Below are 23,115 nucleotides of genomic sequence, written 5' to 3'. Positions count from 1 at the left end.
TTCTTTTCCAATGTTTTTGACAATCTTTTCAAACTTATAATTTAGAAACTCTTATCATTATGAATTTTTAAAAAAGATGGCATATAATTTTACAATTGTTGGATTTTTATTTTAGCTCTTTACATAAATCAGAATTTCTTGGTTTTTACGGCATTTTCCCACATTTCAAATTATTCACGAGCAGAGCTTCTTTAAAATAAAACTTTTTAATCTATATTTTTTTCAAATGTCTACCCACAATCTCATCGTCACCACTATTTACTCTTTACTCTTTTACTTGTTTCAGTCATTTGACTGCGGCCATGCTGGAGCACCGCCTTTAGTCGATCAAATCGACCCCGGAACTTATTCTTTGTAAGCCCAGTACTTATGCTATCGGTCTCTTTTGCCGAACCACTAAGTGGCGGGGACGTAGACACACCAGCATTGGTTGTCAAGCAATGCTAGGGGGACAAACACAGACACACAAACACACACACATATATATATACATATATACGACAGGCTTCTTTCAGTTTCCGTCTACCAAATCCACTCACAAGGCATTGGTCGGCCCGGGACTATAGCAGAAGACACTTGCCCAAGATGCCACACAGCCACTCCTGCACCTTGTTTATTTGTTTTTTGTTACTTTTTGTCATGTAGTGCTCCACATTTTGAAACGCTTATAATTTGAATTTGTACTGAATAAAATTTGGAAAAGTTATGCATAAATCAGAATTTCTCATTTTTTTTCCTTCATTTCCTTGAATGAAGAGGTGAATGTACAATTTTTTTTTATAAAATTGTGTATTACATGTGTTTCAAAATGTAGAATGCTATAACATTTAAGATATATTGTGCAACATACACAGAACAATCAAATGTAGCAGTTAGATGAGTCCCTTTTGCTAGTCAATAAAAGTTTGTTTCTTGCTTATGTTTGCTTCATCAAAAATTAACGTTTGGTTCAAGAGTTGTTATTTGTAAGACAACTAGAAACAGATACAAAAAAGTTGTCAGTATTTCGTTTTTGAGCAGTAAATTGAACACCATTGATGGTAGGTTGTCATTGCATCTTCATCGGTTTATTGAAAATGTTATACCTAGTGTGCTTGCATGTGTTGCAAATAACTTAAGTGGTAGACTTAAATTGTTCAGCACACTGTTATCACAACAGTAAATAAAATCAAGGTACATGCTCTCAATTCCTCACTATTTCCACAGCTCTGCATTAAAAATGATAACAATTTTGAACTATTGTTATTACATACAAAAATTAAATGGATGCTAATGGGGAACTGCCTGAAAATTTCTAAGCCCTTTTTAAAACAGTTGTTGAAATGTCTAATTCTGTTCTTCGTGATGAACTAAATAACATCAAACAGGACTCACATAGTTCAATGAAATTAATTTGCAACTGCAAGGAAATAAAGTTAAACCTTATCAAGGTAAAATCAGCTCTCTCCACATTTCTGCCCAAGTTATTTAAATGTAACAAAAGCCGTTGTAATTTCTTCCAGTTTCAGAACCTCTCTGAATTTGAAAAGGAAAAGTGCATACCAGAAGATGACATTCAAGTTCACTCCTGGATGAGCTGCACAGAGATATCTGACAAACTTCAGGATATTTATTTTTGCTTAAAATACCAGTCTGAGCAATTCCTAGATATTGGTAATAAGGAAACAAGAATATTAGTAGAGGAAGAACTGATTTCACTTTAAAATGATACTGAGTTGAGGCCAAAGATCATATCAGGAATTTTCATTGCAAAAGGATATTTCTGACTGCTACAGAACAAAGTGAAGATGTACTTTACTGCCTTCCCAATGTCATATTCAATAGAGCAGGTCTTCAGTACAGCTGCCCAGCTTTTTTCTAAGCCAGGTAAAACCAGAATGAAAATTATTCAAAACAGAAATTTAAGACTACATTGGGAAGCTGATATCCCTGCACAATGTACATCCATTGCAATAAAAATATGAAGACATAGTTACAAGTGAAATGTAAATTTGCCGTTTTGTATTGTTAAAACAACAAAAGAATGGGTTAATTAGGTTATGATTTATTTGTGTAATACACTTATTTTAAATTTGAAAGAGGTCTATGCTTATGGTGATGTTGTGGGGAAGTGCTAGGAATGTGGTGTGGGAACCAAGGGGTCAGCAGTCTGAAAAAGTTTGGGAACCATTGAGTTAGAGTATGAATAAAGGGAGAGAAATAGGTATCTTGCATAAAGGAGTTACATGGTGACATCAGTTGTAGACAGAGAGATTGTGAAAATGTGATGAAGAGTACACTTAAGTGACAGGAAGGTGTATATAAGTGAAACCAAAGATTGGATAGTGTGAGTGGATGGGTAAGTTCACATGCTTGCTAAGGGGAGTGGGAGATGGAGGAAGGGAATAGAGTGGACATAAGTGGAGGGAAGGGGTGTTATGTTGTGGAGAGATTTAACAGGGACCCGTTATGTACAGGTACATTTATGAGGGTACAATAGGAGAGCAGGAGATAGAGAAGAGGGGAATAATGCAAACTGTGAACACTAGTGGAGGAAGGAAGAATTGTTAGAAATATGGGTTGTTGGGGAGAGGTTTGTCAAGAGCAGATTGTGTGCATAAAGGACACGCCTATATGGCCTTGATTTTCCTTAGCTGGACAGGTCTTCTGTAGCACAACAAAGCACCAATCATCTCAGTCCTCTGTCACCATCTCTGTGAGGATCGTTTTTCACCACTTTGTACACACCTTCTTATGTCTTCTTTTTCTACAGGTTAACACTTGATGCCTCTTATACCCAAATGCTTTCTCTCAACACATTTACAACTTGCCATACATGCACACTACATTGCACATCCAATGGAACATGCCAACGTAATTTCTCACCATTTTAGAGCAATGTGTACAAGACATTGGGCAGAATAGGTTATAGAAAATTAATCTAGAGAAGGATTTCTTTTTGTGTTGAGTTGAGATGAGGAATGATGACGAGTTAATGTAATTGATCAAAGAGTTTATTGGACATTTGATTTAAAGTTAAATGAGGTTTTTGATTAAGTAGAAAATTAGTTTGTGGAAAAAGAGATAAATCAGAAATTAACGTAAAAGGTTAATGAGACAGCTGCTCAGACTGACAAAAGATTCAAATTCTGTAACTGAATGGAGTGGAAAATCCAAGAGAGTTGTGGGTGTTGAAATTGACAAAAGCAATAAATCCAGACCAAGGAAAGTTGTAGTGAATTTTTCTTGAGAACATATTCAGTTATTGAGAGGTAATATTTATCCCTACTTAAACATGGATGTTCTATTAGAACTTTACTATGGTAAATACCATGAGAGAAACTCCCATATGGGCTTTTGGTACAAAATGCACATTTGTTTATATCACTAGCAGGGAGATACATCTTCACCATCTCCAGTGCCAAAACCACTAGTTCATGTGATTTCAACCTTCCTTGGTTTTGTTAATGACGAACGCTCAGCTGCTTGAGATAGCAGCAACCCATCTCTCCACTAGTGATATATAGAAAATCAGTGCCAGGAGAGGCGCTGGTGTTGCAATTAGCCAGTGAACTTGTTGAAAAATATATATATTAGTGGCTGAAGCAGTATTAATACTGAGAGGTAATATTTATCCCCCCCACATCACCAATACCTATCCTGGCACTGATTTTCTATATGTCGCTGGCCACAGTATAGTTTGTTCTAACAGAACATCCACATTTAAGTGGGGAATAAATATTACCTCTCAGTATTAATACTGCATCTGTCACTAATGTATACTTTTTAAGCTCACTGGCTAATTGCAACACCAGTGCCTGTGCTGGCACTGATTTTCTATATATTGCTGGCAAGGAGATGAGTTGCTGCTATCTCTGGCAGTCAAGCATCCATCATTGATGAGATCAAGGGAGGTTGAAATCATGTGATCTTGTGGTCTTGGTGCTGGTGATGGCAAAGATTTATCTCCCTGCTATCAATATAAACAAGTGTGCATTTTGCACCAAAAGCCTATATGTGAGTTTCTCTCATGGTACTTACTGCAGCAAAGTTTGTTCCAACAGAATATCCATGTTTAAGTGGAGATAGGTATTACCTCTCAGTATTAATACTAATATATATATTCAGTTATATGTATATTGTTTGATACTATTGACTTTTATTATTATTTCTTTTATCAGACAAGGGAAATCTATTAACACCCAACCAACGGAGAAAATATGCAGAAAAGGTCAGTAAGTATTTAAAATTATATTCATATAGTTTAAAATTAATGCACTCATGTACAGTGCCAAATGACAAAATGCCTTGTAATATTTTGCTACAGCCCTTGATGTTCTTAGTTCAAATTCCGTTGTGGTCAACTTTACTTTTCATTATTCTTGGTTCAATAAAGTAAACTACCAGTTAATACTGGATTCAATTTAATCTGCTCTACCTTCCCCCAAATTGTGTGATTTTGTATTAATGTTAAGAATTAGTATTTAGTTATATCCTTCTGTGTTTTAAGTTCAGATCCCACCAGATTCAACTTTACTCTTCATTATGAATCAATTTAGTACAAATATGAATCAGTTAAGTACTGGTATCAACTGTTATTCACTAATATTTATGTCTAAGTTAAAAATTATATGTTGCACACTAGAGTATTTTTTTAGATGGTACAGCCAGCATGCATACAGTTAAACGACTTCAAAGAAAAAGTTGTCTACCCAGTTAAATTCACCTTGCATTGGTCCACCATCAAGTTGTAACACTTCATTTTCTCCATCACAACTAGATGTGTTAACCCTTTAATGTTCAGATTAATCTGTCAAATGTAATGCTTATTTGTTTACATTATTTTGAATTATTCAAGCTCAAAAGGAGTGACCACAATATTTGCTTGTAACATTGTTAATTTTTTACATACAGATTTGAAATTTTACCAGTGGTTTGTAGTTATGTCATTTTAGCTGATCTTTCTGATTAAATTTGACTTTTATGGGCAGGTAAATTTAATTAACAGGTGTAAAAGCAATAATATTAGGGATATACACTAAAACTGAAATTCTTAATGCATCTTACCTGTTTGATTTGTTACCAAAAGTGTCCCAGATGTCAATTGCCAACAATTTTGCCACTTTTCAAGATGAGGTACATTTGAATTAATTAAAATAAAGGTATAATTAGTACAAGATTTTATTCTTTCTCTGTATTTCATCCAAACATTTTCATTGAAAATAAAGTAAAAAAACTCTTTTACTAGTCAATATACCATTGCCTATGTACTCTTATACAATTTAATGAATACATTTACATAACAGAATGCATCTAATAAAAAAAAGCTCATTAACAGGTGAGACAAAAGTGAATACATGTGTGTAACATACTGAAAATTTATATGTAATTCTCACTTTTACATATTATTTGTAATAAAATGAAAGGAATATATGATAGTATTACTATCAAGCAACAAAATATAGTTATGCCATATTTCTATCATGAAACTGTCCAGAGTATCCTTTACACAAGGGCACTTTGCAAAATGAACACATATATGAGGTCTTGACCTGATATCCTTTCACAGTTTTTTTTTGCAGTGAACACAAATTAGAAACTTTTTTCCCTTCCATTTATTTTTTTCCACTTTATGGAAGTCAATATTTTCTCTTTTGACACCCATCTCAATTAATTTTGCTTTTCTCCCAGTTCTGTGCTTTCTGGAAGACAAGCCCTCACATAACTGAGATGCTATGTCAACCCAAAATTTCAAATGGGCATAGTCACTTGGTGGTGGAGGTACCTTGTGGCTTTTTACATAAACAATATATGAATTAACTATAGTTAAACATAATGCTGGAGATACATGGATCACCATACCTTATATCAAAACTCCAGTAGTTCCATAGCTGAAGAAGCTGCTTGATACTGTAGGGATATATACGACCATACGTAAGGAGTTGGTGACAAATGTCTCCTTTTGTATGCCGCACGGTCGTCCCTAGCAAAATAAGAGAGCTATTTACATGACATAAAATACAGTGCCAAAAGGAATAAATGAGGACAACAAACTGTTCTACTGTTTGGGAGAGAAGACTTTATTTGCAATGGGTACAAAGAGAAAGTGTGTGAGTGCTAGCGAAGTGTTGTGTCTGAATGAGTGCGACAAGTATTTGTTTGTGTGTGTTCGTGTGTGCAGTAGAAAGTACAGACAAAAGTGAATGTGTATAACAGAAATACAGAATACAAAGCATAAGATACGTCTCAGCATATTGAGTAAGATAGAGTTAGTTTACCAGTTCTTGAGGTACACAATAGTAAGAGTTCTATAACAAGAGCCAGTTACTACCCGTGTAGAAGTTGTGGCTATCATGCCGTGCCGAGTCTCTTGATATAGATAGGTAGACTGCAACTGTTTTCCTCTCAGTGAAAGATTCACACAAACAGCGTAGAGTTAAACTGGTCAATGTTGATGTGTACATGTTGAAGTCGACGGAGATAGAGACGACAATGGTGATGACAGCAGCAGAGAGGGAGAACGTCCTGTCTGTTGCGGGTGTACAATAGCGTTTTCATAGCTGGAGCAGTAACATGGCTGGCAGGCTGGTCGTCTGTCGCTGGAACTGGAACATGGCTGAGTAGCTCTGTGGTCAGTGACTAGACCTTAAAAGGTCTAAAGCCGAAAGACGAAGAATAGTGAAAACAAGCTTATTTATTGCCCGTGGTAGGCTCAACTGAAGCAGGCCTTATTCGAAGGCCGTGATTGGTTAGCTTTACATATTGGCGCGAAATAAGTAGGGAGACAGACCGAGCTAGATGCTAACCAATCAGATCAGTGCACACAACAGGGTCAAACTAGCCAAAGATGGTTGTAATCTCAAACGAGATCATTCTTATTATATCTCTCAAAGAGTGAGGATATCAATATCGCTACAATACCAAACATGTTTATAGTAAAAGAAGCTCACATTTCTGCAATATCAGTTGGCTGTTATAGTGGATCGGGTCTTCCACAAATAGAAATTATGCATTGAACGTATTTATTTGTTTCTTCTGTGACAGTTTCAAAAGAACTTTTTGGTAAAAATAAAAATAAATAGTCCAATGGTTGAGCATCAGCAGGTAGACTCTGTTGTGGATTAGTCTTTTCTGTAAAATCAGGAATTGTGGTTGATGCTGTAATCTTCAACCATGTTGCCATAATGTTTCCAATATCATTTATCACTTTCATTATCAAAATCTTCCTCATCCGACAAAGATTCATGAATATCAATATCAGATTCATCCAAAGACAAAACACTATTGTTTTCATTTATATTTTGTACATCAAGAGTAAAACCTTCGAAGTCAGAATCACTACTTGCTGATGCCATATCGTTAAAAATTAAAATAAACACTTCTCTTCAAATGTTGAAAAAATCAAGAAGTCTCAAAAATTTCTTTGTATTTTTACTTGAATAAATGCAGGAAAGGCTTTATCTCACATTATCTCCACGCTATGAGAATTCAATAATGTGATTTGTTTATTTTTTTAGCAATTTCATAGAGTTAATCAGATATGACCGGATTTCGCCAATTCAAACAAATAAAGGGGAATAATTTTTGGATGGTTTTGGCCAGTCAGAATATTAAAGGGTTAAACAATATACTGCTTACAGAGTATAGTCCAGTAATATTTGGTTGGAGCTAGAGATTTTTATGTTTGTCTGTCAACAGCCATTCAATAGGGAAGTAAGAATGTAACTATTTATCTTTAAGAGAGACTGAGCTAGGCAAATTATACAGGCCAAAATAAATTTTAAGATGGTGGATCCATAGAATTTCATTGTTTGGGGTTTTTTTTTTCAATAAAACAGCTTGAATCCATAGAATTTCATTGTTTTGAGTTGTTTTTTTTTTTTTCAATAAAACAGTTTATGAGGAATATGTCATAGCATACATAGAAATTGGTTTTCCTCCAAAACCAGAATATTTTCTTAAAATTCTACTGTAAAACTAGTAAAAATCTTTAAATTTCTACGGACAAATTACATCGTTGTTTATGCCTAATTTCCCATGAATTTGTACTTGGATGATTTTCTTGAGTGCTGAAATTCAGGAAGATCATGAGCCTAATTCTCCTGTCGTGTGCAAGTCCCATTTGCCTTGATACCTTTGTTCCATTGATTTTATGTCCTGAAGTGTTCTGGATTACTAGACAGTGAGAATCAAGATATTGTAGGAGAGAAGTGTGTGCAGATGGATAATGGTATGCTTCCAAGAAAACAAACAGGACCCTGCCCCCTTCAGGTAGGTGGCCCTGTTCAGTTTGTAGGAAAGATGTAGGCAGGAACTCCATATGGTGTACCCACTGTAAGCTATAGATACACAAGAGGTGCAGTAGATTAATAGGACGATTATCAGAGAAGGTAGTGTTCATATATGGAAGATGCACAGGATCCATAAAAACTATAGAGGCTAGGGAAATTGATTCTCTCAAATGCCCTGGTGGTTCATTAGAGGTAGTAAATAATTTCTGCTATGTAGGGGACCAAATTAGTAGTGGGGGACAATGCACATAGAATATGATAACTAGAATAAGAATAGGCTGAACAAAATTCAGTGAGCTGTTATCTCTGTTGGTTACAAAATGTTCCTCTCTCTGAGTGAAAGGAAGACTGTATGATGCAATTCTACATGGTAGTGAGATGTGGGCCCTGAATGCAGAGAACATGCAAAGGTTGGAGAGGAATGAGGCTGGTATGGTCCACTGGATGTGTAATGTAAGTGTACATGTTTGACAAGAGTGCTAGTGTATTGAGAGAGAAGTTAGGCATAAGAGGAATTAGAGGCAGTGTATAAGAGAGAAGACTGCACTGGTTTGGTCATGTGATGCAGATAGATACTAACAATTCCATAAAGAAGTGCTGATCTCTCAAAATAAATGGAACATGTAGAAGTGGGTGAGCCAGGAAGACATGGGATGAAGTACTGAAGAATGACCTCAGGACACTGAACCTTTCAGGCAAGATGACGAAGGACTGAGATACCTTCTCAAGAAAACCCGTACTCCACAGCAGAAGACTGTCTGCTCCCCTAGTGAAGAGGATTGATCTGGAAGAATCCTGTGCCAGTGCTACTTAAAAAGTACTTTTTGTGGTGCCACATAAAATCACCATGGGTGCAGTGCCATGTAGAAGCACCTAGCACACTCTGTAAAGTGGTTGGTGTTAGGAAGGGCATCCAGCTGTAGAAACCATGCCAAATCAGACTGGAGCCTAGTGCAGCTCTCCAGCTTGCCAGCTCTGGGCAAACCATTATCTATGCCAGCATGAACAACAGATGTTAAATGATGATGATGATGATTATGATGGTGGTGGTGGTGGTGGTGGCGGTGGAAACATTCTGCCTATTCATCACTTGTGTCACCAAGATTTTAAAGAAATTTATCAATGTGACTGTGGAGATAGTGCATCTTTATGCTCACATTTGGTCCCGACATTTGAAAGCTCTCCAGCATGTTGTGGACTATTTTGACATAGTTGGCTGCTTTCTTGTTGCTCAGAAAGTCATTTACAAAGTTTCCATCTTTCATCAGTTTTCTGATTTGAAGCCCATCAAATACTTCAGCTTCTGTCATTTCACTGCTCATACCAGGAAACATGCTGTAAATAATATGAAAGCATGGGCTGTCTTTATCCAGAGCTTTAACAAATTGCTTCATAATGCCAAGTTTGATATGGAGTGGAGGTGTTTTTTCCTGTTTTAACTCTTCAACCATATTAAAAAAACTCTGGAACTCATTTTTGCTGCATCCAGTCTTTGCTCACTCAATGTTTTTTCATGAATATGCTGTCCAACATACATAAAAAGCATGTATATTTGGTGTATCTGCTTTGTTGCCCCAGGAGAAAATTGACCATCTTAGAATTCACACATATCACACATAGATAATTGGGGTTTGGTTATCTTGAAATCTAGACTCAATGGTAAAAAATGGATTCGGTTTTTGAATTCAGCATATCAAAAACCTTTCAAATAAGGTGAAAACATCCTAACAAAATACCCTTCTTAGGGACATAACACAATTATTTTTCTTGGCCTACAAAATATATTGTACCTTATGATGTTTTTTTTTATGACTTTGTCTAGAGGAAGGCATGACCATTGCAGGTCTTTGATAACTGGTAAGATAATACAGTTAATGCTCAATTTGAACATCTTTGTGTCAACATTTTCATGCTGAATAAATATGGGCAGGAAGAATTTAATGTGGGGCTTGCAGGGAAACAAGTGGGTCAGTGATATACTACTAACTAGTTCAGATGATGATATACCTTTCTGATAGTCATAGAATTATTTCTTGGCAATATGCAGTGCTTGAGAAGACCAGTCAAGCCAAATAAAATCGTAGTCATGGCAGATGTTTGTGTTACACAATTGGCACCTGTGCCAATGGCACATAAAAAGCACCATTTGAGTGTTAGTGGTCGGCCTCGCTTGTGTCACGTAACTAGCACCTGTGCCAGTGGGACATAAAAGACAATAACAAATGACCAAAACCCTTGGTGATATGCCATACTTCAGAAGACCCATCAAGCCAAGTGAAATCATAGTCATGGCAGATACTGGTGTCATGCAACTGGCACCCGTGCTGGTGGCATGTAAAAGCACCCATTACACTCTCAGAGTGGTTGGTGTTAGGAAGGACATCCAGCCATAGGAACCATGCCAAATCAGACTGGAGTCTGGCACAGCCCTTCAGCTTGCCAGCCCTGTTCAAACTGTCCAACCCATGCTAGCATGGACAACAGACATTAAATGATTTCAGGAGAATGAGAATTAGAGGCAGGGAGATGTAACAAGTGAGCACTATTAGAGGAAGGGGGTATTAGTAGGATGTGTTGTGGAGAAGGGATTTAAGAGACATTGTGTGAAGGTAGGTAGGTACCTGAGGGAAAATGGAGGGAGGAGGTAACAGCAGTGTTGAGTATAGGTGGGTTGTAGGGGAGGAGTGCATGGACAGGGATTTTACTTAGCTGGGCAAGCACTGCAAATTGCCAGTTGTCTTAGTCTTTTGTCACCTCCTCTGTGAGGCTCAACATCTGAAGATCATTTTTCATGACTCCATCCCACACCTTCCTGGGTGTTCCTCTTTTACAGGTCCTTTCTACATTTAGAGATCAGTACTTCTTTATGCAGCTGTCTTCATCTATATGCATCATATTGCACATCCACTGGAGTTTGCTAATTTCATTTCTTTTGCATGTCCTCAGCAGTCCCAGCCCATGTTTCACTGCCATGTAGTATGTCCATACACAGGCATCATAGTCTGCCTTTCATTCTCAGGGAGAGGCCTTTTGTTACCAAGAAAGATAATAGCTCTCTGAACTTTGCTCAACTGATTCTTATTCTAGCAACTACACTTTCAGAGCAACTTCTACTGCCTAAGAAGGGGCTGAGAACTGATCCTTGGTGAACTCCTACCTGCACACTAAATGTCACTGCTCATTGCCAGCTTTCACCTTACTGACAGCATCCCTGTACATGGTTTGGACAGCTCTCACCAACCACTCATCTAACCTTCTGTATTGACTACCATATGAAAAAATGAGGGACATTGTCAAATGAGGGACCATGTTGACAAATGCAATTTATTTTTTGCTAAGTGCTTCTCCTACAATTGCCTCACTACCTCATCAGTAGTGCTTCTTCCTGGCACAAAACCAAAATGCATCTCCTCTAGTTTCACTCTTTCCCTAATTAGTTGAGCTTTGACCTTTTCTGTAACTTTCATGACATAGTCCAACATTTTGATACCTCTGTAATTACTACAATGGACAGATAGGTGTCCTCATCTTTGTTGTAGTTTCAATTGATGTACTCTCCATCCTTCATCAGGTGTTCTGGTGGAATTTTGAACCCAACCCTTTATTTGACTAATGGGGTACACTGTTCTCATTTCCACCAGAACACCTGATGAAGGTTGGAGAGTACATCAGCCAAAATGTTGTGATAAAATCAAACAAGATGAGGACACCTATCTATCCATTGTAAATAATGTATATAATTCCTCATCTCAAAAATATAGAATAGCATCACCTTTCCCAGTCTTCATATCCTCTCACCTTACAAGTAAATTGAAATTACAGGTAAATTAAATAAAAGATCATGGAAACTTGTAAAGCATTCCAGTCTACATAATGCAACTTTACAGAATACACATTCGAAAGTCTGTTCACTAGGAACCTTATCTTTTTCTGATGTTGGTATTTGTGGCACATTTTTTTCTGTTTTATGAAGACTAGCTGAATTCAGAGGTATAACAGTTATTTTTTATGGATAGCCTGCCCTCAATTGTGTTGTTGCATCTGCTTGGAACTGCAGATGGTCACATTGTTTTTGAGCCCCTCCACATTTGGTATGTGGTATAATTGCATTCACATTTACTATAAATTCACCTCACTTATTACTCATTCCATTGACAATCCCCATGCAACAGCTGTAATTGAGATTCACAAACTGTGCCATTTTCATCCAGATGTAGTTGAGCATAAGTGAATAAAAATTTTATTTGCCTCTTATCTCTGTAGGCAGTCACTTGCAAATTTTCTTTCTGCTGTAGGATTATTTTAACTTTCTTTTTTACTTTTGCTTTTTTTATATTCAATGGCTGCCCTTTTCTATTTGAAGTCACTGTAAAACATGTTTATGATTCCTCAGCTTCTAAATTTAGTGCAAGCTTGACCAAAAATAATACATGGCCCTAGTTATGAAATGGAAGCAATAATTTCCAGACCACACTGTACCTTAGGTAATGCTAACTTACATTATTGTCTCTTTTACCCTGTATAAAAATTAAATTCACAGCAGTATCTTTTCTCTCTTTCTATTTATATTCTGCATAACAGTTTGTTTCTACAGTTATTATCTGAAGCAACTGGTGAAGAAAAAATGAGAAAAAAATGGTCAATTGCACTTGACTCATTGAAAAGACAATGCCTGTGTCCTGTCTCTTTTAAAAAACAATTCTTAAATCACTGTTCATTATGTTTTTGATAGAAACTCCTCACTTTCATATTCATTACCAGAGCTGTTATCATAGTCACTGCTTTTGCTATCAGATATCAAAATATCTAATTCTCTTTCATACACATGGTAGTACTGGTTGCATATTTTGCCTGAATTTTCTGTCTTCTTTTGAAAACCCTTCAAGTTCTAAATCACTATCTGTGAATATAAATTTTTTTTTTTCAGTTGTAAAATAATATGATAGTTAGGATGTAGAAAAGAAATATCCAAAAAGTCAAAAAGTACAAATATTGCACCAAAAGCATGTTGCTCACTTTTGAGCAATTGCTTGTTTAGTGTAACCATGTTTTCACAGAACATAGTGATGAGATTTGTATTGAAATTCTTATTTAAGTCTGTGTTATTACAAGAATCATGACACCCCTGTGAGAGTGGACTAGCTGAACTCATATAAGTCGTAATGTGTTTGACTGAGAGCGATAGATGAGAAATCGCAGGAAATTGAAAGGTATTGTTCCTGAGTTCATGATGTCACAGGAAATTGTTGAGAAGTTGTTATAGTCGTTGAGAGTTGTTTGGGATTGGTTACAGTTGTTGGTAGAGTATTTGGGAGACAGTTGGTGTCTACCCCATTTGTTCTGTGGTACTATTATCACACTGTATTAGTGCACGACACCAAGGTGACATATACAGAAATCATGTTATAAAAGTGACGACGAGTAATTCAAGGCTTATGTTGGTCAAAAACAATTTTTTATGATACAAAAAATTTGTTAATTATGGACATATTACAGTTGCACCAACTACAACACAACAACACAATCAGTTACTGGAATTGATGTTGAAGTCGGGAAACACTGCAAGTTCATTTTTGCCAGACAGTGTTGTGAATGCTATAACTGAATTTAGTTATAACCCAGAAGAGGGTATAACTTTTTCAGTGTACTTCAGAAGATACAGAACATGAAAAATACTGCAATTTTATCTTGCCTGAAAAAACAAGTGAAATTTGTTTTGAGGAAACAATTGAATTGCTATCCAAAATGTTCAGCAATTAGGGTTCCCTGTTTAACAGTCACTGTGAGTGTTTGAACTTAGCTAAAGAAGAGGACAAAGATTTTGTCAGCTATGCCGGAATCATAAGAAAATGTGCAAAAAATTTAAACTGAAGGAATTATCTCCAGACATGTTTAAATGCCTCATTTTTATGGAAAGATTCACAGCAAGCAAAGATGCGCAGATTCTTACGAAACTAGAACAGGAGGACCAGAATTTAACCCTGCAGGCAATTGCAGAGGAATGTTAAAGATTTATTATCAACTTGTGACAGGACATAAAGAAAATTGAAGAAACAAATTTCTCTCAAGTACAAACATTTCGACTGGGAATAAATAAAAAAAAAATGCTACAACCATATCCATGATATGGGTGTAGAGGTCTGCATTCTAATAAAGACTGTCCATTTAAAACTCAGAAATGTTTTAGTTGTCAAAAAATAGGACATAAAAGCTCACACTGCATAGTGAAGCAAAAAGGGTCGGAAAAAAATTCCTCTAAAAAGGTTTACTCCACAGAATGTCATGACAACACCCCAAAAAGAAAGTATGTGTATATAAAAATAAATGCTGCAAACATGAATCTACAACTAGACAGAGATAGCAACATTACAATTATTGATGTGGAAGAAAATTGGAAAACCTACATTAAAGAAAATATCTAAAGGTGCATGAGGCATCACAGGTGAAAGATTATACTTCTTAGGCAAAATGATAAGCAACATTACATTTCATGGCAAAATTTGTAAAGCAGAAGTGTTTGTGTTAAAAAGTGCAACAAACTTGTTCAGTACTGACTAGATGGAGTTGTTTGATTTATGGGACCTCCCCATAAATCTATTCTATAAAAACATAAATGATTGTTCCTCCAGTAAGAATAAGGCATCATATGAATTGAAGAAAAAATTTCAAAATGCTTTTCCTGAAGTTTTGTCGAATAAATTAGGTTTGTCTACTAAGACTGAGGCATGTTTCCAAATTAAGGAAAATGCAATACCAGTGTTCAAACCAAAACGAATTGTACCTTTGCTGTGATAAAACATGTCGATGAAGAATTAAACAGATTAGAGAAAACTGGAGTCATCAAAAAGTGGAATATGCAAAATGGGTAGCGCCAACAATTTATCAAAAAAAAAAAAGAATAACAAAATCAGGGTGTGTGTCAATTTTTCCACTGGTTTGAATGAATGTCTAAAAATGTGTTACTATCCACTACCTGCTCTGGAAGAAATTTTTGCAAAGTTAAACGGGGGCGTAATATTTTCAAAACTGGATCTCTCTAATGTGTACCTACAGATTAGAGTAGACAAGGAATGCTCAAAATACCTATCAGTGAATATGCATAAAGGACTATATAAATATAACAGATTACCATTTGGTCTAAAGATTGTACTTGCAATTTTTCAACAGGTTATGGATGCAATGTTAGTGGACTGTGAATTCACCTGGATGATATATTAATTAAAAGTGAATCTCATGATCAGCATATCAACCATGTAAAATGTGTTTTTAATAAAATAAGAGATTACAGTTTCACACTGAGAAAAACTGTGAATTTTTCTTACTTAAAATTTAGGACAAATTATCGACGGGAATGGATGACAATTGGACCCGCCAAGGGCAGACGCAATTAAAAATACGTCTCCTTTGACTAATATAATGACCTTACAAGCTTTTCTAGGTTTAGTGAATTATTATCAAAATTATATACCAAATATGCATGAATTAAGAGCTCCACTAAATCTATATTAATTTGCTAAAAATGGATGTGAAGTGGAATTATTCAAATAATTGTCTAAAGGCATTTGATGATATTAAAAAAACATTAATATTGGATTTGTCGCTGGCTCATTTCAGTCCTGCAGCAGAGATTGTTGTAGCTTCTGACGCTTCTGAATATGGCATAGGAGCAGTAATCCTACACAAATATAAAGACAGTAATATGAAGGCAGTAGTTTATGCCTCACTTTCTCTGATAGCAGCAAAGAAAAATTATAGTCAAATAGAGAAAGAAGTTCTAGTGATCATTTCTGCCATGAAGAAATTTCACAGACTTTTGCACAGTAGAAGTTTTCAGCTACAAACTGATCACCAACCATTATTATCAATTTTGGGGTCTAAGAAAGGAATTCCTACCCATACTGCAATTAGGTTACACTGCTGTGGTACGTTATTGTTGAATTATGTTTTTAAGATGGAGTATACACCATCCAAGAGGTTAGGCCATGCGGATTGATTATCAAGGCTAATTCCAAAAAATACAGAACTATTCGAAGACACTATGATTGCTGTGTTGCAAGTGAAAAATAAAATAAAAAACATTTTCTGTAGCTTCATTTGGGAGCTGCCAGCAACTGTTCAAGATATAAAAATTTAAATCTGAGAATGACAAATTCATTGCAAAGATGAAAGAAACATTGAAGGTAAAAAAAAAAAAGAAAAATATACGTAACAAAAATACAAACCATTTTTCTCTATGTAATAATGTGTTGATGTACACGCAAAGAGTTGTAGTACCAGCCACACTACAAGAGCGTGTATTAAGTGAATTTCATATGGGACACCTGGGGATTTCAAGAATGAAATCAGTAATAAGGTGTTACATGTATTAGACTCCTATGGACCGTGATATTGAATGATGATGCTCTCACAGCAAAGTCACCACTGGTGAAATTCCAATCATGGCCTGAGTCCGTGGTCCAGGCTGCTTGTAGATTTTGCTAAACCAGTAAAATTTGATCACATGTCCATATGTCTTTAACTTTATGGCTACTAAGCTTTACTCTAAAACACATAGCACATAGTAAATTATTACATATGTCCCTCTAAACCATTCAGGGTCCATATAAGATTTTGCTGTTAAAATTTATCTCCAATAAATTGGTTATACTTCTACAATACACAAAATATTTCAATAACTTTTTCATTAATTCCAAATGATATTTAATTATAAGTATGTACCATATTTTGCAGTTTATTAGATGCATTTTTTTTCTACAAAATATCTCCAAAAACCACCCTACATCCTATAAACTGAAGGTCAGTGACAGGAGCTATAAGCCATTGAAACTAAAACAAGTCCAGTGTTTCAAAATTACAGTTAATTGATAACATTTTGAGACTAGCTATTTATGAAATACAGATATAGTACTGGGATATTGACAGAAAACAAAATTCCTCCTTCTTTTTTCTTAACAATTGAAGCCACAAAGCAGCATCATTTATGGTAGGCACTTAAAAATAATGCTACTGTATACTACACTATTGTTAGAACATGCTGGATATTTTCACTTTATTAGGTACGAGTAATCATATTTACCATATGCCATAGTTACAGTGTCAAATATTGCCAAGCAAATATGATGGCCCAACAACAGCTGTAGCAACCATTTTTGTTTATACTGATAATCACTGACAAAGACATGTCAGTATTAACTCTGAGACCCTCACTATATAGAGCTGCGTACACAACAGCATCAGCAACTGTTTCATCAGTTCAAATTGGGAGATCATCATAACTTAGGATCAATGGGAAATGAATAGTAATAAGATTATCTCCACCATATTGAAGTACCATAAATTTTTACATTTCCAGATACGATACCCATTTTATGTATGATGGCTGGGAAAAAGAGACATGCATGCACCATACATTTTAAATTAATGGTAGTTGATTATGCCAAAATACATAGCAACAGACCTGCAGAGAGGGAGTTTGGGCTATTGATAAGATGATAAAAGTGTGGCATCAACAAGAAGACAGATTGAGGACAGCACAGAAGAAAAAGCATAATCTTCATCGCAAACCAGCAAGATGGCCAGGACTGGAAGATGAAATTAAGAACAAGATAATAAATGAAAGGAATTATGGTCGTGCAGTGTCTACATCAACTATAATAAATGAGGTCAGAGCTTGGGCAAAACAAAATGGGATCGAAGATTTTCGTGGCACTGCAAGCCTGTGTTACCAGTTTATGAAATGCAGTGGATTATCAATGAGGACCCACTCTAGGATTGCCCAGAGAATGCCTGATGAATACAAAGACAAAATCATAGAATTTCACAGGTTTGTAATTAATGCCAGAAAATAAACCATGTACAAGCTCAGCCAAATTGGAAACATGGACTGGGTCCCCTTCAATTTTGATGTTCCTTCTAACAGGACTGTTGATTTACTTACTAATAAAAATGTGACTATTAAAACTTCAGGTAATGCAAGAGAGAAAGTGAAAACAGACTATTGTGAAGTCTTTTTAAAAATATGATGGAACAGAAGATGACCTTGTTTATGAGGCTAGTGACACTTCAGAGTTTGATATTGATGACCCCGATGGTGTGAATGCAGAGAACAACTCTGAAAGTGATTGTTGGAATGATGAAAATAGTGATTTTTCTGGTTTTGTAGACAGCAGTGAATTTTCTGGGTATGAAGATGAATAAAATTATAGTTTTTCCTTTTTCTTTCCTCAATAATCTGATGACAGTGTTTTAAAAATAAAAGTGAAGAACTCCAATAGATTTAACATAACATTTAATGTTCTGAAGTCACAGCTGAAAGAACAAGTTGAGACAGGCTTTTGCTGATGTTCACTAACAGAGTAAATATTACTTGGTATTAAGCACTCTTGACTTTTTTTTCTGATTATTACCTTCTAAATTGGGATGCGTCTTATAAGCTGAGAAATATGGTAATAGGATATTTTAACATCGAATGGCTAGAAGGTTCCACCTGAGTAAAATTGGAATCAAAGGGGTTCATAAGCAACAAATGGTTGAGAAACAATGCAATTGTCAATGTCACCTCGTTTTTAACAACAAAATATATGTATTGATTTGAGGAAGTCATCCACCATCACTAACTTGCAAGATTACTGATTAAAAAGCAAAGGTTTTTGCGTATTATATGGCAGGCAAGCTCTCTTACCTTTCAAACTAGAGCTAGATCTTTTCTTATTTAAAGGTTTCCTTTCTTCTAACTTTGCAGATTAATTCATGGTGCACAGCACTGCTTTTGGTTAATTTTAAATATAATATAATGGAAATATACTGTTTTTTATAACTAAAATGGCTATGTAAGTAGAACTATAAATAAAGTCATTGCCACATCTTCTGACTATTTTGCTTCTGGCTCCAAACTGAATTTACAATAAAGGGAGGGGTTTTTTTCTTTCTTTTTCTGTACTGCTACAGTGCAACTGCTAGTGAACTAATTGAAAGACTTGGAATCATGAGGGGAATATAGACAGACATATCTAAACATATCTTCAAAGGTGGTGTGAGTCACCTACTTTGTTGTCTTGGATAGGTCAGAGATAAAGCACATTTACTATTAAGAGTAGTGAGAATAAAATTAGCAGATTTGAAGTACCAGAGGGTTCAGGAGATGGCTGCGTATAGGGTAAGGTGATATGAACCTAGTTACTTTGATTAGGTAGGAATCAAACAATCCAATGGACGAATCAAAACTTAAGCCATATAATCAGCTCTCAAATAGGGCACCTTATAATCAACTGTGCTCACCTGAATTAGCAGTTGAACAATATTCTAAATGCCTGCAAAGAACTGGTTAAGTTCTTTATATCTGTATTTTAAAATTGATTTATAATTTTTTATTTCTAAAGATTGCTTTGCATTTCATATACACACAATTCTTTCTCTTTTTCTTTTAGGCAACTCTGTCATTTTGGAGGGCTATTGGTGGAAATTCTGATGAAATAGATGACTCATCAGACACTGATGTTGAAACATGAAATATTACTACCTATCAACATAGATTTATATATGAAATTGCATTTTCATGCATTTTACTGTTGTATATAAACTAAAACGTATCTATATATATAGAAAAGTAACAAACATTTCCATGTCTAAGAAGTAAAATTTAAAGCTGTTTTTACCTAATATTTCAGAGAAATGCTTACCATTTAAATCAATTACTACTTTAACACATCTTACCCATAAATAACAAAACTTTTTATTCTTCTGTTAGTTATCCTCATATTCTTGTGTCATAGTATGTTTCTTATTCATAGGGTAGTGCTTATTTTTCAGGAAATACACAGCCATGAATATGTTCAAATGCCACTGAATTATCTTTTCCTTCTATTGCATATCTGCAAAAGTAAACAGAATACCATGTATATCTTGAATATAAAATACAATACAGGAAGGCTAACATTTTCCTCCAATCTTAAAATTCAGTCCAAGATTTTGTAAGGATTTGAATATATAGTAATCTATATTACCTGTAGTAGATTAGCTATATTTGAGTCAATTGATTATTTCCTCTAGACTTCACAGAAAAAAAAGAAAATAGAAAAATAAGGAGAAAAAAAAAAACAAGATAAAAGAAGCCATTATTCATTATATCAAGAAATATTTTCTTTTATAACTTTTATTATTTTTGCAACACCAAAAACTACCAAGAGTCTTAGATATCTCAGAAACTGGGGGGAAAAATCATTCTAGGTCATGGGCCAGAAAGGTTGCCGGATGGTTTAGCAAGAGCAATTGCTCACATATATTAAATGTTAAAAGATTATCTGATATACTGTTGATTCATTGAACTGTGTTTTTATTGACTTGAGCCAGATGATTGTTTTACTACTTTTACTTTTAACAGACTTTTTCTCTTTATAGCTGTTTATTTCATTTATCAATAAACAGATTAGCATCCATAAACTAAAGATAGTCTGAATGACTCTGTCAAAATAATATAGTAATTTTGACACTTGTGTAACATTATTAATATAAGAAGCAGAATGAGTGGTAGCATAATGACTAGGATTGGAGGAAGCTGTAAAGCTCAAGGAACTGTTATTTTTTAGATAAATCTTACAAAAAACTAAGAAGTGAGGTACAGTGTAAGAATGAATTATGATTATTGAAATCAAAGCATTGCAGTAAAAGACAAATACACTTAATATGAAGGGTGTTGAATATTAACTTACAAGAAAATTTTGGTGTAAAATATGGAGATTAAAAATATTGGCCAGTGTGAGCAAAAAAAATGAGAAAACAAGCATATGAATAGAAATGGTCAATACTAGTTGAAAAGACACTGTATATTGGTGGTGGAAGGTACTTTCGACAGAAATAATCCAAAATTTATTAAATTGTGTCAGACCTGCTGAGATTACACAACTACACTCACCAACTGCAACTACTTGAACCAAGTGAAATAGCATCAAAAATTCTAGAAAGACCAATCCTTCATATCACTAACCCAGATATCCCTAACACAAAAAAAATCCATGATGGATTTAAATCATTTAAAAACACTCCTACATGTACAATTCTATCATCAGCATTAGCAAAGTTTTCAAATCCATTCCTTGCTAGTAACTCATATGGAAAATACCACCACTTTAAGAAACAATGCAGACCACTGGTTAGCAATCTACCTCCTCTCTATCCCTACACATTTCCACACCTCCATACCACATATCCAAATAACATTACACTCACACCATTTTGAGGACTCAGCTCCACAATAACAAAAACCACTTAGCAGCTACCAAATTCACTATCTTCTTTCTTCACACCCAATAACACAAATGCAGAAAATGTGCTGTTTTGTCTCTTAGTAAACATTCTGTTGATTGCAATCTCTCAAAGTGAAATTTTCTCTTTGAGTTGTTTCTTCTAATTCTTTTTAGCCACCAACTTTATCAGTCACTTTTTAAAATATATATGACCATTTTTACTTAATATTCATAAATTATTGTTTCAAGATGAATTATGCATACAAATCTAGTCTATCTTCCTCTCTCACTGTGTTCCTCTCTTTCTCTTTCATTTTCTGCTTTGATTTGCCTACTTATCAAAACTGCCATAAGACATATTTCTCACTCTTAAGCAAAAACCAGTTTTATTAAGTAGGAATGCAGACAAATTACAAATCCCTCCAGCTAGATAGCCCTGCTCGATCTCTAGAAAGGTCATAGGCAGAAACTCCATAAGATGTACCCAGTGTAAGCTACAGACACATAAGAGGTGCAGCAATATCAGAGGAAGGGTAACAGGGAAAATAGTTTTTGTGTTTGGAAGGTGCACAGGTACAATAAACACTAAAAATGTACAGAAAATAGACTCCATTACATGCAAGAGGGGAAAACTAGAAGTAGTCAATAGCTTCCGTTACCTAGGTGACCAAATCAGTAGCTGGGGGTGGATGCTCTGAGAGCTTGGCTGCTAGAATAAGAATAGCCTGGGTTATTCAGAGAACTCCTACCTCTGCTGATAATAAAGGACCTCTATCTCAGAGTGAAAGGCAGACTGTATGATGCCTGTGTGCAAACAGCCATGTTACAGAGCAGTGAAACATGGGCTGTGACATTGGAGGACATGTGTAAGCTTGAAAGAAACGAAGCTAGTATGCTTCGCTGGATATATAATGTACAACAGAGTGTAAGCATCCTGAGAGAAAATGTTGAGCTTAAGAAGCATCAGTTATGGTGTGCAAGGGAGACAAGTGTGCTGGCATGGTCATGATTCATATGGACGAGGACTGCTCTGTGAAGATGTGCCACACTTTAAAAGTGGAGAGAACCTGTGGTAAACCCAGGAAGACATGGGATGAGGTGTTGAAGCATGATTTTTGAATGTTGGGCCTCATGGAGGCAATGACAAGTGACCAAGACCTTTGGAGATATGGCCGTGCTTGAGAAGACCCATCAAACCAAGTGAGATCATAGTCATGACCAATGCTAATGTTGCATGACTGGCATGTAAAAAGCAACCTTCAAACATTGGGAAATATTCTGTGCTAAGAAGACCTTTCAAGCTAAGTGAAATCATAGTTGTGGCCAAAGCCAGTACCAGATGGTACTGGCTTTGCCCAAATGATGCCAAAGCCACCCATGCTGGTGGCACATAAAAAACACCATTTGAGCATTGGGCTTCACAGAGGCAGTGACAAGTAACTGAGATCTTTGGCAATATACCATGCTATCAAGCCAAGTGATATGATAGTCATGGCTGATGCAAGTGTCACATCTATGACACCTGTGCCAGTGGAACATAAAAAGCACCCACTACTCTTGAATTGGTTGATGTTAGGAAGGGCATCCAGATGTAGAAATCTTTC

General features: G+C 35.5%; 1 long non-coding RNA gene across 2 annotated transcripts; it reads left to right on the top strand.

The window, feature by feature from the left end:
• Window positions 1–306: 306 nt before the first annotated feature.
• On the top strand, window positions 307–21,202 carry LOC115218114. 2 transcript variants are annotated; one of them, XR_003882215.2, is made up of 3 exons: window positions 307–354; window positions 4,161–4,210; window positions 19,697–21,202. It is a non-coding gene; the product is annotated as an uncharacterized LOC115218114 (long non-coding RNA). The 2 variants fall into 2 exon arrangements; XR_005001556.1 differs by lacking the exon at window positions 307–354 and adding an exon at window positions 711–758.
• Window positions 21,203–23,115: the final 1,913 nt, after the last annotated feature.

This window comes from Octopus sinensis, linkage group LG12 (assembly GCF_006345805.1).
Source record: "Octopus sinensis linkage group LG12, ASM634580v1, whole genome shotgun sequence".
NCBI lineage: Eukaryota > Metazoa > Mollusca > Cephalopoda > Octopoda > Octopodidae > Octopus > Octopus sinensis.
Note: the sequence above shows the minus strand (reverse complement) of the source record. Positions and strands in the feature narration are given on the sequence as shown.